We start from the raw sequence: 13476 nt of genomic DNA on the forward strand, positions 1-13476 counted from the left end.
TCCACAAGGCGCCCATAATCTCTAATCATGGAACCGGTAACCCTAAACATGAGTCCGGTCCACAACTTCTTCTCAAACTCCAGACAGCGGCGTTCCTTAGTCGCCACTAACTCAGGTGCAAACCTAGATAGGCTAGTAAAGGTGGCCTTAAACTCTGCCATTGTGGTGTTCAGCTGCACAAACTTGGAGAATTGATCCCTCAACTTCTCCCTCACCGTAGTCGGCAAATATTTGTCCTGGAAGGCTTCAACAAAGGCTTCCCAAGTCCCTCAAATGTGCCCCTACGCATACTTCCACCACTGACCCGCGTCTCCCTTCAGCTGGAAGGACGCCAAGGTCACTCTCAAACCTCCGTCTTCGATGCCAAGCATCTTAAACGTCTTCGTCATCTGCTCTAGCCATTCGTCAGCCTTCAGTGGCTCCTTAGGATCACCCAAAAACTCGTCCGGATTCGACCGGAAGAACTCTCACTTCAGAAAAGACGGCCCTACCTCAGCTACTTACGCCTGGACTTGATTCTCAGCCCTGAGAATGTCCATAGATTCCCTCCATGCTCCAGCCATTTCACGGGCTAAGGCGCCCATGGCCTGCTAACCTACTGGCTCAGCCACGTTGGCCTGATCAACTCCTTTCTCTTGTGCCGGAATCTCATCCGGTATAGGCATCTCCTGCCTTCTAGTCCTACCACGCCTACCACCACGACCTCGTCCTGACATCTTAATAAAGGTAACAAAAGACATTAGCACATTCACAAATGTGTCGAAGCTATTTCACTCGTGTCCTAATACAATGGACAACAATAATTCACTCCACATAAGCACATAATCACATAAATACATACGAATTTTATTTTCGGATAATGACCGTCCCATGGGGTTACTAGAGTAACAATTAGAAACGACAGTGATCAAGTGCTTTTCCAACAGGACTCCCAGGAACCCATAGACCCGATCAACATCCTAGAAATTAAATTCCATACCCATACAGTTACATAAACATGTTATCACATAAGCACATAACATTATACTTAAGTCTCTAACAAGCGAGACAAATCCATTGTGGTACTAACCACTTCCCACGTACCCAAAGTATTCAAATCCGGTACGCTCTGATACTAAGTTGTAACGCCCTCAAAATAAAACATACGACAATCATGCATAAGATCTATAAACATAATAGGAAAGTTACCTTTTATCAGAATCTTCTTTACAACAGATATTACATGCATTACATTTTCATTGATGTTTATCCTGAAACTATAACATGTAACTCTAACTACTAATAACAAAGTAAATGCCCTACGGGCTTATATCTTCTCAAGCTATCACTTGGGTACAACAAAAGAAGAGTTCTAACTCTATTACAAGTAAAGCTCTCGGCTTGAGTTTACATTTAACAACAAAAATAAATTGACAAAATGGAGTCTTCAACTCCTAAACCCCCCAAGCTAAGATCTTCGAGGCGGTATCTCACCTGTACCTGAAAAATGATGTCCCAAGTTGGGTGAGCCAAAGCCTAATAGAGATATGCTAAACCAAATATAAGAAATAACTAAAACATTAGCATTCGATAAATGGTTAACACTTATAAACCAACTTATACCATTTCCATAACCAATCAACGCTTACATCATATTCGATTCAATCAACTCATTGATATAGCTCAATATTATCCAAACTGTTTGTAAATGAGACTACAACTCATGTATCAACACTTCAATAACAGGCATCATTCAACACTTCCGTTCACTTGCCATTTTACGGAAGACACCCAAATATATATAAGGTTTCGGGACTTTTACCCTGAACACTTCGGCCAACTTAGTTATCAATGGAGTCCATCCCCTATCTCCTCCCACACAATGGAGTACATCCCCTATCTCCTCCCAAACAAGATACATATACAATGTATTTAACACGTCGTCATATATGATGACCAATTAAATCATATATTCAATGACATATTCAATCACGTCGTCATATTCAATGACATATTCCCATTTGATTAGTTCCAATTTACCTAATCATCATGCAGTTTCTACAACAATCATGGCTATTCTCCACCGATAGCCCAAAACAGTTATATCTAAACAGATAAATAAATTTCTCAACAGATAATTTATTACATTTTCCATAGGTGAGTGATTCATCGATCCAACTACACCATTCAATCACAGTTTCCTCTAATTTCATGATTCTCAAACCAATTTCACATTTCCACATTTATTTTACTATTTATACAAAATAGTCATTAAATTCAAATTAGGGCATTTTTCCATTTTTCCTCAAATTTCAACCCTAAGGCTCAATTTCATCAATTACACACAAGTAACCCCATTTTCAAGACCTCATAGACACATGGAGCCCAAAAAATATAAAACCCCTCTTTCACAACTTCAAACTCAAACCCTAACTTTCACCCAACGTCCCGTAACCCACCATTTATGTTAAAACTCATAATAAAGAGTAGTTTATCCCTACCTCAAATGAAAAAGCACAAAGGAGAAGCAGAATGAGAAGGAAACTTAAGATGCTCCAAATCCATACTTTTTCAGATCAAAGTGAAGCCCACGCAATGCTCCACCATTTTTACAAAGGAAGTAGGGTAGAGACACTCTAGATCAAGTGTATTTGTAGAGAGAGAGAGTTTAGAGAGAGAGGCAGCCAGATTTAGGGTTTGGAATGAAAAGGAGATGAAAAAGTGATGTGGAAACCCGCTACTGCGAACTGATATATACAAGGTTCGCTCGAGCGAATAAGTGGTCGCTCGAGCGACCAAACACATAAGGACCTCGCTCGAGTGCAAGAATCGTCACTCGAGCGAACAATGAGAAGCCTCAGGTCTAAACCAATGCAGACACACGCTCGAGCGCAAGAAAGCTCGCTCGAGCGAAGAATGCCATCCTTTAGGTCTAAAAGAGACGCAAACGCACGCTCGAGCGCAAGAAAGCTCGCTCAAATGAAGAGACATAATACACAAGGCTCGCTCGAGCGGGAACTACGTTTGAAAAAGAAACCTGAAGACTTACAATACTCGCTCGAGCGCACAAGTCCTCGCTCGAGCGAAGAAGCCAAATCCTGGGCAACAACCATTTGTTCTAACTCATAACCAACATGTTCCAAACCCACCCAACACATTCCAAAACTCAATTACAAAGAATCAAAGGATGGAAACGAGATACAGACAACAACATCCAACCACGGAACTTGAGTCCAGAATATAGTAAATGACAGGGGAAAAACCGGGATCGCTATAAAGTCTCTACGTTTTAATTCAGCACCAAATGATCGAAATTTGGGTGCATCCATCCGAAAGATCTCTCGAATTATGCACGAATGACCATTCAATAAATGTTCAGTATACATTTCTCCAGTGTAGGGACACGTCTGTTGCGGCATCTTACCCAGAAGTCCATTAGTTAACTTGTATATCTGACATACCATTGCAAAGTCGATATCATCGTCGTCAGATGCAATAAATGATGATCTCACGTGCCTTACATTACTGTTGTTGTAACACTCCGAAATAACTAACAGTAAAACCATCTCATGATAATAATGAAATAAAGATGCAATACATAATATAATGCCCCATCTCATATGGCCTCGAATGTAAAAAAGATAACATATGTGGTTATACATTCACGAATCCTAACCCTAAATCTATAGAATGTGTTATAGACAAAAGATATGAAATCTAAGCTAAACAGGTAATTAAATGCGTTAAAGGCTACAACCTTCCAAGACGATGCTTAGTTACAACAAAAGTGAGTCCAAGCTCAATACAGTTAAAGCCCTAAGCTTATACAGAAAGAAATACAACGAATGAATAAAAAGAAGCCTTCAACTTCAAGTTCCTCCCAAGCTACGTTCTTAGTGGACCTGAAAATAGTTTTCTTACATAGGGTGAGCCAAAGCTCAATAGAATACTCTTAACACAGTTTATGAATCATAACAAAGATATGAGGTGAATGCGTATGCAATGCTCGTGCCGAAAACATTTTATATCTTCTTTCAAGATCATGCAATGCCAAGTCTATATCACAATTCAAGAAGTCATTTCCTTTATAATAGAAAGCAGGACTGTGAATTCAACTTTGGAAATCCGTAGGTGTCTGCAAGCAGGCTATATAAGCGCTACCAATTGTCATTTTTACCGATATTAACAGGAAGGCTCGACACCTAACTGCACGAGTTTCTGGACTTTCACCAAGGACAAACAGGCCAACATAATACCATAACCACACCCCTTACCCAGATTCACCAAGGTATTCACCCATTTTTTTCAAAACAATAGACATTTTCATTGTGTTAAATGTGCAACAATGCCCAATGCAATAGATGAGAAAATTGTTCCAATTCTCCTAGTTCTCATGCAATTTCTATAATAATTATAGTCATCCTCCACCGATAGCTCAGAACAGATATCTTTGAACAGATAAATAAATTTCTATGAAGATAAACTTTCTGAAAATCTCAAGATGGAAATAAAAATACATATCCAACATCAATTCCATTTGTCATTACAAAATCAACATTTGATAATCTTAGGACAAAATCCCCTTTCCTTTATAAATCAATTTCAAAGATAAAAATCCATCATTTCATCATAACTCAACAATAAATACATTTCCTCAACCATTTCCAACAATTCATTTCAAAACCCTTTTTTTTTTATTTCAACCCAAAACCCTAGGTTGTTCAAAAATCCCAAAATCATAATGTTGTTTCAAAAACACAAATAACTAAGTTAAAAATCATAAGAATGTGCAAAGATATCTCTACCTTGAAGCTAGAAGGCAAGAGAGAGAGTGATGGAACCTCAACAACGTCGAAACCCAACTTTGTTCAGATCAAAAGAAAGCTCTCGGAGTGCACTACCTTTTTGTCAAAGAGACTAGAGTGAAGAAATCAACGGATTTAGGTATTTTTGAAGAGAGAATGTGGGTTATAGAGAGAGAGGGCCTCAACTTAGGGTTTTGAAATGTTTAGAGAGAGAGAGGGATGAAAAAGTGAGCCAAAAATGTGAGTTTATAAACTGATATACGCGCAGACCACTCGAGCGCAAGAAGTGTCGCTTGAGCGACCAGACACAATAAATGGGATCGCTCGAGTACAGGAATCACCGCTCGAGCAAATAATATCAATTCCCAGAAGTTTTGCAAATAGAAGTCTACCGCTCAAGCTCAAGAAGGACCGCTCGAGCTCAAGAATGACCGCTCAAGCGCAAGAATGACGGCTTGAGCGAAGAATGCTACCTTACAGTACATTTGTAGACCTGCAAAAGTATTGAGAGTCTATAAAGACCGCTAGATCACAAGAAGTGTCACTCGGGCGAAGAAGTCAAAATCTAGGCAATAACAATTTTGAAACACAACCTACTAACCTGTTCCAAATGCAACCAAGGCACTCCAATAACCAAACTCAATGAGGAATAAGGAGAAATAAGATATGAACAACCATATAAGATAATGAAACTCGAATGCAGAACATCAAATGGGTCAGGTCGAAACCTGAATCGCTATAGTCGTCACTGTCCTAACTATCATCACTGTCCTCCCTGTCTTTGTTATCCTCGCTGCCCATGTTGTCCCCACTTGAATCCATTTCACTCATGTTGTTATAGTCGAGAAATTCATTTTGCTGATTGTACATTTCATCATCTATATGAATATCAATTGTTGTGTTACTCGTGTCCATTTCTGTAATTTCAAAGTAACTAAAATGAAAATCCAATTTTCATCCATACCACAAAGAGGTAAAATTAATTTTACCATACAAAAGTATAGACTACTTCTTTGAATATGAAATACTTATGTCCTGATAAAAAAGGAAAATATGAATACCATCAAGTCACTAGTGTAAGATGACCAATATAGATTTTCACTTATTATATAAGTGACATTAATTATATATGAAAGTGGAGCGCTCACCTATTTTTCTATTTTCACTAGAAGTTTGCAACAGAGGCCATGTAAAACAAAATAAAAGTTGTGGAAATATGGAATCTTTTGGGTTGTGTTCAAAATGGAAGTTTGGAAATATGGAATCATTTTGGTTGGATGGATTTTGTTCAATTTGTCACCATTTTTTGTAGTGCTCTTGTTGCCGTGATTTAACCATGTAATTCATATTGTGCTGCATATAATTTAATTTAACTTAGTTTTTCATAATTAGGAATTTGAATGAATTTTCTGGCTTCTTTTCTTCATGGGTTATTTCTGGCAGGGTTCCTACTATGGAAGGAAAGGCTCTAGACAGAGTACCTGCTGAGACAATGTAATTTACTCTGTATTGTGGATTTTCAATTCACTTATATTAACAGCATGTAAGGGAATATGCAATCTAACCAAATGGCATACACATCAAGTAAAGATTGACAGATATGAAGCTATGGACAATTGGATTACACATACAACAAAGTTCTTGACAATATGCTAAAGAACTTATTGTTCATAGCACAACAACTAACAACACAATTTCATAACAATCCTAAACTTGATGAATAAGGTCCATACTATTCATAACACAACCCACACAAGTCTACAACCACCAAGTTCCTTATATATCCATAGTACACATAAGAAATACGGAAAAAAGAAGAAGCAATTGTTTAATATTTAGCCGCACACATTGACTTCCAGCAAACTGGATGCTAAACAAAACAAAATTGCATCCATTTTCCAAGTTAATTCCTAAGCTAACTTAAGAACCCAATGCATCTTTATATTGGAGGGCATCCTCATGAACATTCTTCTAGTTACTTTATCGCAGAAACTCTCACATGCCCTTACGTATTGGTCAGCATTGATTCCTTCCATTGTTGCCAAACAGCCCATACATGCATCGATGGAGTACTGTTTCTTGTCGGCGTGACTCGCTTCAGACATTTGTTTTGATGAATGTAAAATTCTTTTTTGTAAGATTCGTGGCAATCCATGTATCAATTGCCAAATCTAGGTGTGTACCTTTTTGCCCACCATTATTATCACTACTCCCACCTACATTCGGCTTATCATCTCCTTCAATTTCGTCACCAACATAGAAAGAATCAATATTAGAATTGATACCAACACCAAAGAATGCAGTTTGGATATCCCTTTCTTCATCAGATGTTGAGGGTCCCAGGATTGAAGCACGGGCAAGTGCGACAGTGGCTTAGGAGTTTACAAAGAGGACATCTAACAAGTCAATGTTATCTAGTCCTTTTTTTTCCTAAAAACTTTAGCTTTGGGATATGCCTACAAAATTAAGACAACCAAAGATGTGGTGAAAAAGTAATTTGTATTTAACTAAGTGCACTACAAAACTTGTAGTCAACTCTAAGGTGGTGGTAGTTACCTTAACATATTGATCCCGAATGTCATCTGATGCCGTGACCGTTTTTCTCTGGTCATCCCATTCGAATCCCGTATGGTTCTTCAATTTCACAAAGGTATTGTAGGATTGCCTAATGCGATGGTACTTTTGCTTCAAACGGTTAACTGTGTACCTAACTTTAAACTGATTGTATAGCTCATCATCAATCCGACTCCAATGCCTTATAGTGAAAGAGTTTTTTCTAGTTAAGGAAATGTCTTGTTTCACCTCTTCTACCATCATTTGTATGAAGGCCAACTCAGGGGTTGTTTGGGATGATCTAAATAAGTGCACTTTTTGACTTTTTACGAAAAAACATGAAATATGTGTTGAGTTTAAAGTGATGTGGTAGAGAGATGATGTGATTTAAATAAGATGATGTGACTTAAATAAGATATTGACTTTTTGGCTTTTTGATTTTTTTGTATTATACCAAACTAGGCCTCAATCTTGTTTGGCCACAACCTCAACTCTTGCGCATTATCTACGATACCCTCACTGTCCATCTATGAAATACACGCACCAATCCTTATATGATACCCCAAAAAGTGATGGGTTTAATTAAGTCATGACGTCTTAGTTTTTAAAAATACAAGTCTCAAAATTTGAAAAGAAATGTTAAATGATCAAATTATACATGAATGAAAACTGATCGAATTTGTAACGAGACAACATTTGATTGTAGACAAATTTCATATAGAATACAAGTGATTTTTGTATAGACTATAACAGTATTGCACATGTCAACTATAACCAGAGCATAACGTCTACCAGTTGTACAAAATTTAATTGACATGTCTAACATTTATACTTGTATTCCGTATGTGTTACTATACAGGTATGGTACAAGGTATTATGACTAAAAAAAAAAAATCAAGTCAAATGGCACAGTGAAGAATGCAATCCTCTTTTGGTAAACATTGCATATCTAACATTTATAACATTCAGCAGATGAACATACCTCAACATCATTTTCACTACAAAAAGATGGAATGGAGTCCAGTGGTTCTCTTGTCTTCTGCTTGTTCTTCAAAACTTCTTTACAAAATCAAGGTCCTGGTAAATGAACTCTACAGTGGACTTTAGCATAAGTAGGAATGAAGTAATTAATGGTAAAGTAAGCAAAATTAGAGAACGACAAAGCATGTTGTTAAAATTCACACTGCCTTGTAGTGTAACCTTTTCTAGAGTTATGCTTTTTCTTTGAGGGCATTCTTTGATTTTCAAAAATCATGAACTGCATAACACTGAAAGGTACACTTATTTTTAATATAATGCTTTACACTTTATTAGCATGAGCATATCATTAAAAACACAAAATGGACTTGTTATCATTAAAATCAATAGGAAATAGGGGTTTCCGTTTACCCATTGGATAAATCGGAGATGGCATGGCAAGCCAATAACTGATCCTAGTATAGTTGTATAAATAGAATTATTCAAGGACTTCAAATAAATATAAATTCACCAAGTTACACTACAATGTGGATGGAATTGAACAATGTTGAAAAAGAAATTGTACAAATTATTGCTCAGCATGATATCAGATGGCTTGTCAAGGGGGCCGCAACAGATAAGCACTATTCAAAGTATGAAACATCCACTACAGTTACTCAATATCTTTTAACTAACAGTAAAAAACAGAAGATCATAAATAAGTCCTGTAGGGATGTAAAGTACGTTGGTGCATTCCTCACATTAGGTTGTTGGCATATTTATTGGCATAGGTTATGGTGAATTTCAATGATCTTGCTGGGAAATCACAAGTATTAATGCCTACGTGCCTGTTTAAGACAAGAACTTCACATATTTGTTCTATTTCGTCATGTTCCCTATTACTAACCCAAACTCATCAAATGTAACTAGTAAGAAACTGTCAGAGCTCAAGTCCAAGAAAACAACCTTTGTGTGCCAGCAAACACCAGTGTCCTGTCATATTTGGTTTGCTTGCAATGGATGCCTCATATATACAAGGTATTTGGGCATTTTGAATTGACTTGTTATCACTAAAATCACAAGGGAAGAGGGGTTTCCGTTTACACATTGGATGAATCGGAGATGGCAAAGCAGAGAGTAACTGATCCTAGTATAGTTGTACAAATAGAATCATTCAACCAAACTATTTCACACACATTCCTAAAATATAAATCTAAAAAACAATCTCGAATGAATGAGTTACGTTGAATCCATAAATCCAATTGAAACCTTACTTTGTTTCTACTCTCTTTCTATTTTTCAAATCAAAAATAATTTATAAACTTCCCTATGATATCTGGCAATATGCCGATACCTACTTTACCTTCCATCAATGCATAGTATCCCCATTTAGGACATAATTAGAGGGCACTGCCCCCCATAAAGCTTCTATCAAGATCCATCACTTAAATAATGTCCTTAAAAAATTACTAAATCAATAACTTTATGGCTGCATCTATACCCCTACTCTCTCATAATCGCAAGTGGATCTCAGAATAAGAGAGACAAGAATGCAGGTACAACTATAATGCTCTTGGATTTAACATTCCCTTGCAACTAAATGTGATTTTACAATTGAAATCCGAACAATATCCTTCCATCATCTGCTCATTATCAGGAGCCAGATAGAAGCACTGAAACTAGACCAGAAAAAGATGTTCTAATAACAGTAGTGCAATTTTACCTCCCGGGCAAGGTTTTAAAAAGCGGCCGCAACCGTTACGTAACGCCGTTACGTAACGGTTGTGGTAGTTACCGCCACCCGTTACGGTTGCTTTTGCAGTGTGATTGAGATTCACAGGTGTATCGGCCGTAGCGGCTGCTATAGCGGTCATAACGGTGCCGTAACAGCCGTAACGGCTTGTTACGCACCGTTACGTAACGGTTCCGAATTGCTTCTTTCGAAAAACACAAAAAAAAAAAAAGAAGTTGAAAATGAGGGAAGAGAGATAGAGAGAGAAGAGGGAAGATGGAGGAACAAGAAATAGAGAGAAAGAATAGGGAAGATGAAGAACAAGTTATTGATTTGTTGAAGTTGTAAGACCTATGCTATTCTATTCAGCTGCTATCACTCAACCATTTTGTTTGTGTGTGCGTATCTATATATTGTTTGATAATAATAATAATAATAATAATAATAATAATAATAAGTGTGGTCATTATCCATTTGGCTTGATTAATATATATATATATATAGGCTTTTATTTATTCTTACTTTTGTCATTGTTTATCTTATATATAATAGTTAGTGATTGATTTTTTGTATAATATAAAGTCATTAATTATTAAAATAAAATGTAAAAAACTTAGTTTATAGTCATTTAAAAATATGAAATATATTGGATCAAACTTAAAAATTTATAAAAATTGATCAATATTTATTTTAAAACCCAATAAATATGATCATGGAAAAAAAATGTGCGTATCGGTAAGTTTTTTTCAAATTGTGCGAAAAATAGAAAAATTCACGGTTTCGGTTACCGCAACCGTTACGCTACGGCCTTTACACCCCGCAACCGCAACCGCGCCACCGCCACCGTTACGGCGACCGCAACCGCTTTTCAGAACCTTGCTCCCGGGGGCATTCTTGAATGGCAGATACCTGCTTGTAAACTCCTCTTCTTTATTGAACCTGCCAAATGACAAGCCAGCCATCTTTACCAATGTACTGGGTGGCTTTGGTTTTCAAACTCTTCTTATTTAGTTGTTCCTCAGTTTCTCTTAGCTTCACTAATACACATTTTCTTACTGAAATTTAACCAGTCTCATAAGCATTTCCAAGCCTTTTCTAACTACACAAAGCTTTAATAAGAACCAATTTGAAAGTATAATGAGCAAACAAAATATGAAGGCATGCAATCTATACAATGACCTTCTTATTTACACAAAGTCTAAAAAAATAAAAAATAAAAAGAAAAAAGTGGTAGTGTTCACTAATGCAGTATGCATGTCCTTAAAAAGTAGAACTTCAAGTGAAAGGATGCAGTCAATGTTGAATCATGTTCGTACGGCAAAGAATTTTCAAAAGTTCACCAATGCAGCATGCAATTAATGAAATGCATATCCACAAATCGGTTACCCTGAATTTTTGTACATAACAAACACAAGTGATTCCACTGAAGAAAATTCCAAAGCACAATTAAGACACACATTTCAAGACAACATACATATATAACTGGTACATAATTGCCATATATACATACAGATTTGTATGTAGGAGAATTGAAAAATGTTAAGGACCATAACAATATAGCGTGTAATGAATTCAAACCCAAGATGAAATGAATTTAAATACAAATAATAGAACACAACTACAAGGATTCACAAAACTAACTCATTTCCTCTCGACTCTTCGTATAGCAAAGATCGAATCGACCACAAGAAATTAAGGGTTTCACTACATCAATAACGGCGAGAAGAATAAATAAATCTACGAAAATGGAGAGTTGGTTCTAAAATAATGACGAAGAATCAAAATGACAACCGCAAAATTGAAAGGAGAAATAAGGATTTGGTTCAGAAATGATGAAGTTAATTTTTGAAACAAAAACCAGAAAACCTGAGCTCAGGAAATCTGCATTTCGTATGAAGAATACTGAACTTAATTTGCGAAATGAAAACCACAAAATGGAAAGGTTTTGACTTTGATTTGGTTCGAAAATGATGAGCTTAATTTTAGAAATAAAAACCAACAAAATGTAAGCTCAAAAAATCTATTTTTGCTTTGAAAAATGCCGAACTTAATTACCGAAATTGAAACCACAAAACCGAAAGGGAAAACTGTGATTTGGTTCGAATATGATGAAGTTAATTTTCCAAATAAAAATTAGAAAATCTGAATTTCGTTCCAAAAATGTCGAACGTTACTTCCTGAAATCGAAACCATTCACCAGTAGCTCACAAACTTGCATTTGGTTTGAAAATGATGAAATTAATTTTCGAAATCAAAGCACAAAACATTAATTTGTATGCTGAAAGGGATTTTGAGATTAAACTAGGGATTTAGTTCAGAAATCAAACCACATAAGTTTTAGGTTTTTCGAAAAACATCATTTTCGAGATGAAAGTTTGATTTTGTTCGAAATGAAACGAGAAAACCTACATCTTGTTGGAGAACATTTGTTTTTTTACAAATTGATGATGAAGAATGAAAATCAAAATCCAAAGGGGAAATTAAGATGAAATGAAAAAATTATGAAGACCAATCAAAATGTCTAACCTCTTTGTCGTTTGATCTTTGTCACCCGTAGCTCAAATCAGCCACACTTGAATAGCGTCTTGGTCACTGGCCTGAGTCATTGCTCCATTGTTGCCGACCTTGGTATAGCAACGAAAGCCAAGTCCTCAATTAGTTTGGTGAAGATAATAAAGAGAGCAATAAGCGAAGACTATTACGAGTAGAGTACTAGACTGTTCTGATGTCTGTTTTTTCTTCACATCATGTGAAGAATAAGATCGAAAAAAGGATCCAGAGCATATCATTTTGAAAACTGTGTTTGGTTTTCTGAATAACCAAACAAGAACTCTAAAATTTTCAAAAAACTGTGTTTGGAAAACAGGAACCAAACAGAATGATTAACTAATTAAGACATGTCATTTCCAATTAAAAAGACAAAAAAAAAAAAAAAAAACACATTCCTTCTTCCTTTATCTTTCTTTCTCTCTCGTCTCCTTCTTCTCCTCCCTGCAACTTCGATAACCATCATTTGCCGCAAACAAACCCTTCCAGCCAACACCTTTCCCACCTCCCGACCACCTATCTCACTCTACCTACCACAATCGTGTTACCCCTCATATACCCTCTAGCCACACATCACTCACCTTACCCACTGCAATTTTATTGACCCTTCGACGGGTCTACTATCATCCACTATTGAAAGCCCTTATACTCCTTCACTTATTTTTCTTATCTACCACAAATTCGCGACCTCCTTGCCATTAAAACTCCCAATACTCTTCCACCACTAAATGCCTTACTTCATCCACCATATCTCTACCATTAAACCTCTTTCCACCATTAAAAAAAATAAAAAAATAAAAAAATCAAGACATAAGAGAGAAAACAAGATATTGAGAAAACCTCATATCATCTCCTTAAACAAAAACCAAATATAACAAAAATCAGATTGTAGAAACTAAAATA

At 36.4% G+C, this 13476-nt stretch overlaps 2 long non-coding RNA genes across 2 annotated transcripts; both read right to left on the bottom strand.

Annotated features, from left to right (window-relative positions):
- Nucleotides 1–3578: 3578 nt before the first annotated feature.
- LOC145807498 (uncharacterized) lies at nucleotides 3579–10017 on the bottom strand. The gene is made up of 2 exons (XR_014350639.1): nucleotides 8320–10017; nucleotides 3579–3881 (listed from the first exon to the last, which is right to left on the bottom strand). It is a non-coding gene; the product is annotated as an uncharacterized LOC145807498 (long non-coding RNA).
- A 972-nt stretch (nucleotides 10018–10989) lies between these two features.
- Nucleotides 10990–12814, bottom strand: LOC145807499 (uncharacterized). The gene is made up of 2 exons (XR_014350640.1): nucleotides 12553–12814; nucleotides 10990–11125 (listed from the first exon to the last, which is right to left on the bottom strand). It is a non-coding gene; the product is annotated as an uncharacterized LOC145807499 (long non-coding RNA).
- Nucleotides 12815–13476: the final 662 nt, after the last annotated feature.

Source organism: Camellia sinensis, chromosome 14, assembly GCF_055761805.1.
Source record: "Camellia sinensis isolate YWXY chromosome 14, ASM5576180v1, whole genome shotgun sequence".
Taxonomy (NCBI): Eukaryota; Viridiplantae; Streptophyta; class Magnoliopsida; order Ericales; family Theaceae; genus Camellia; species Camellia sinensis.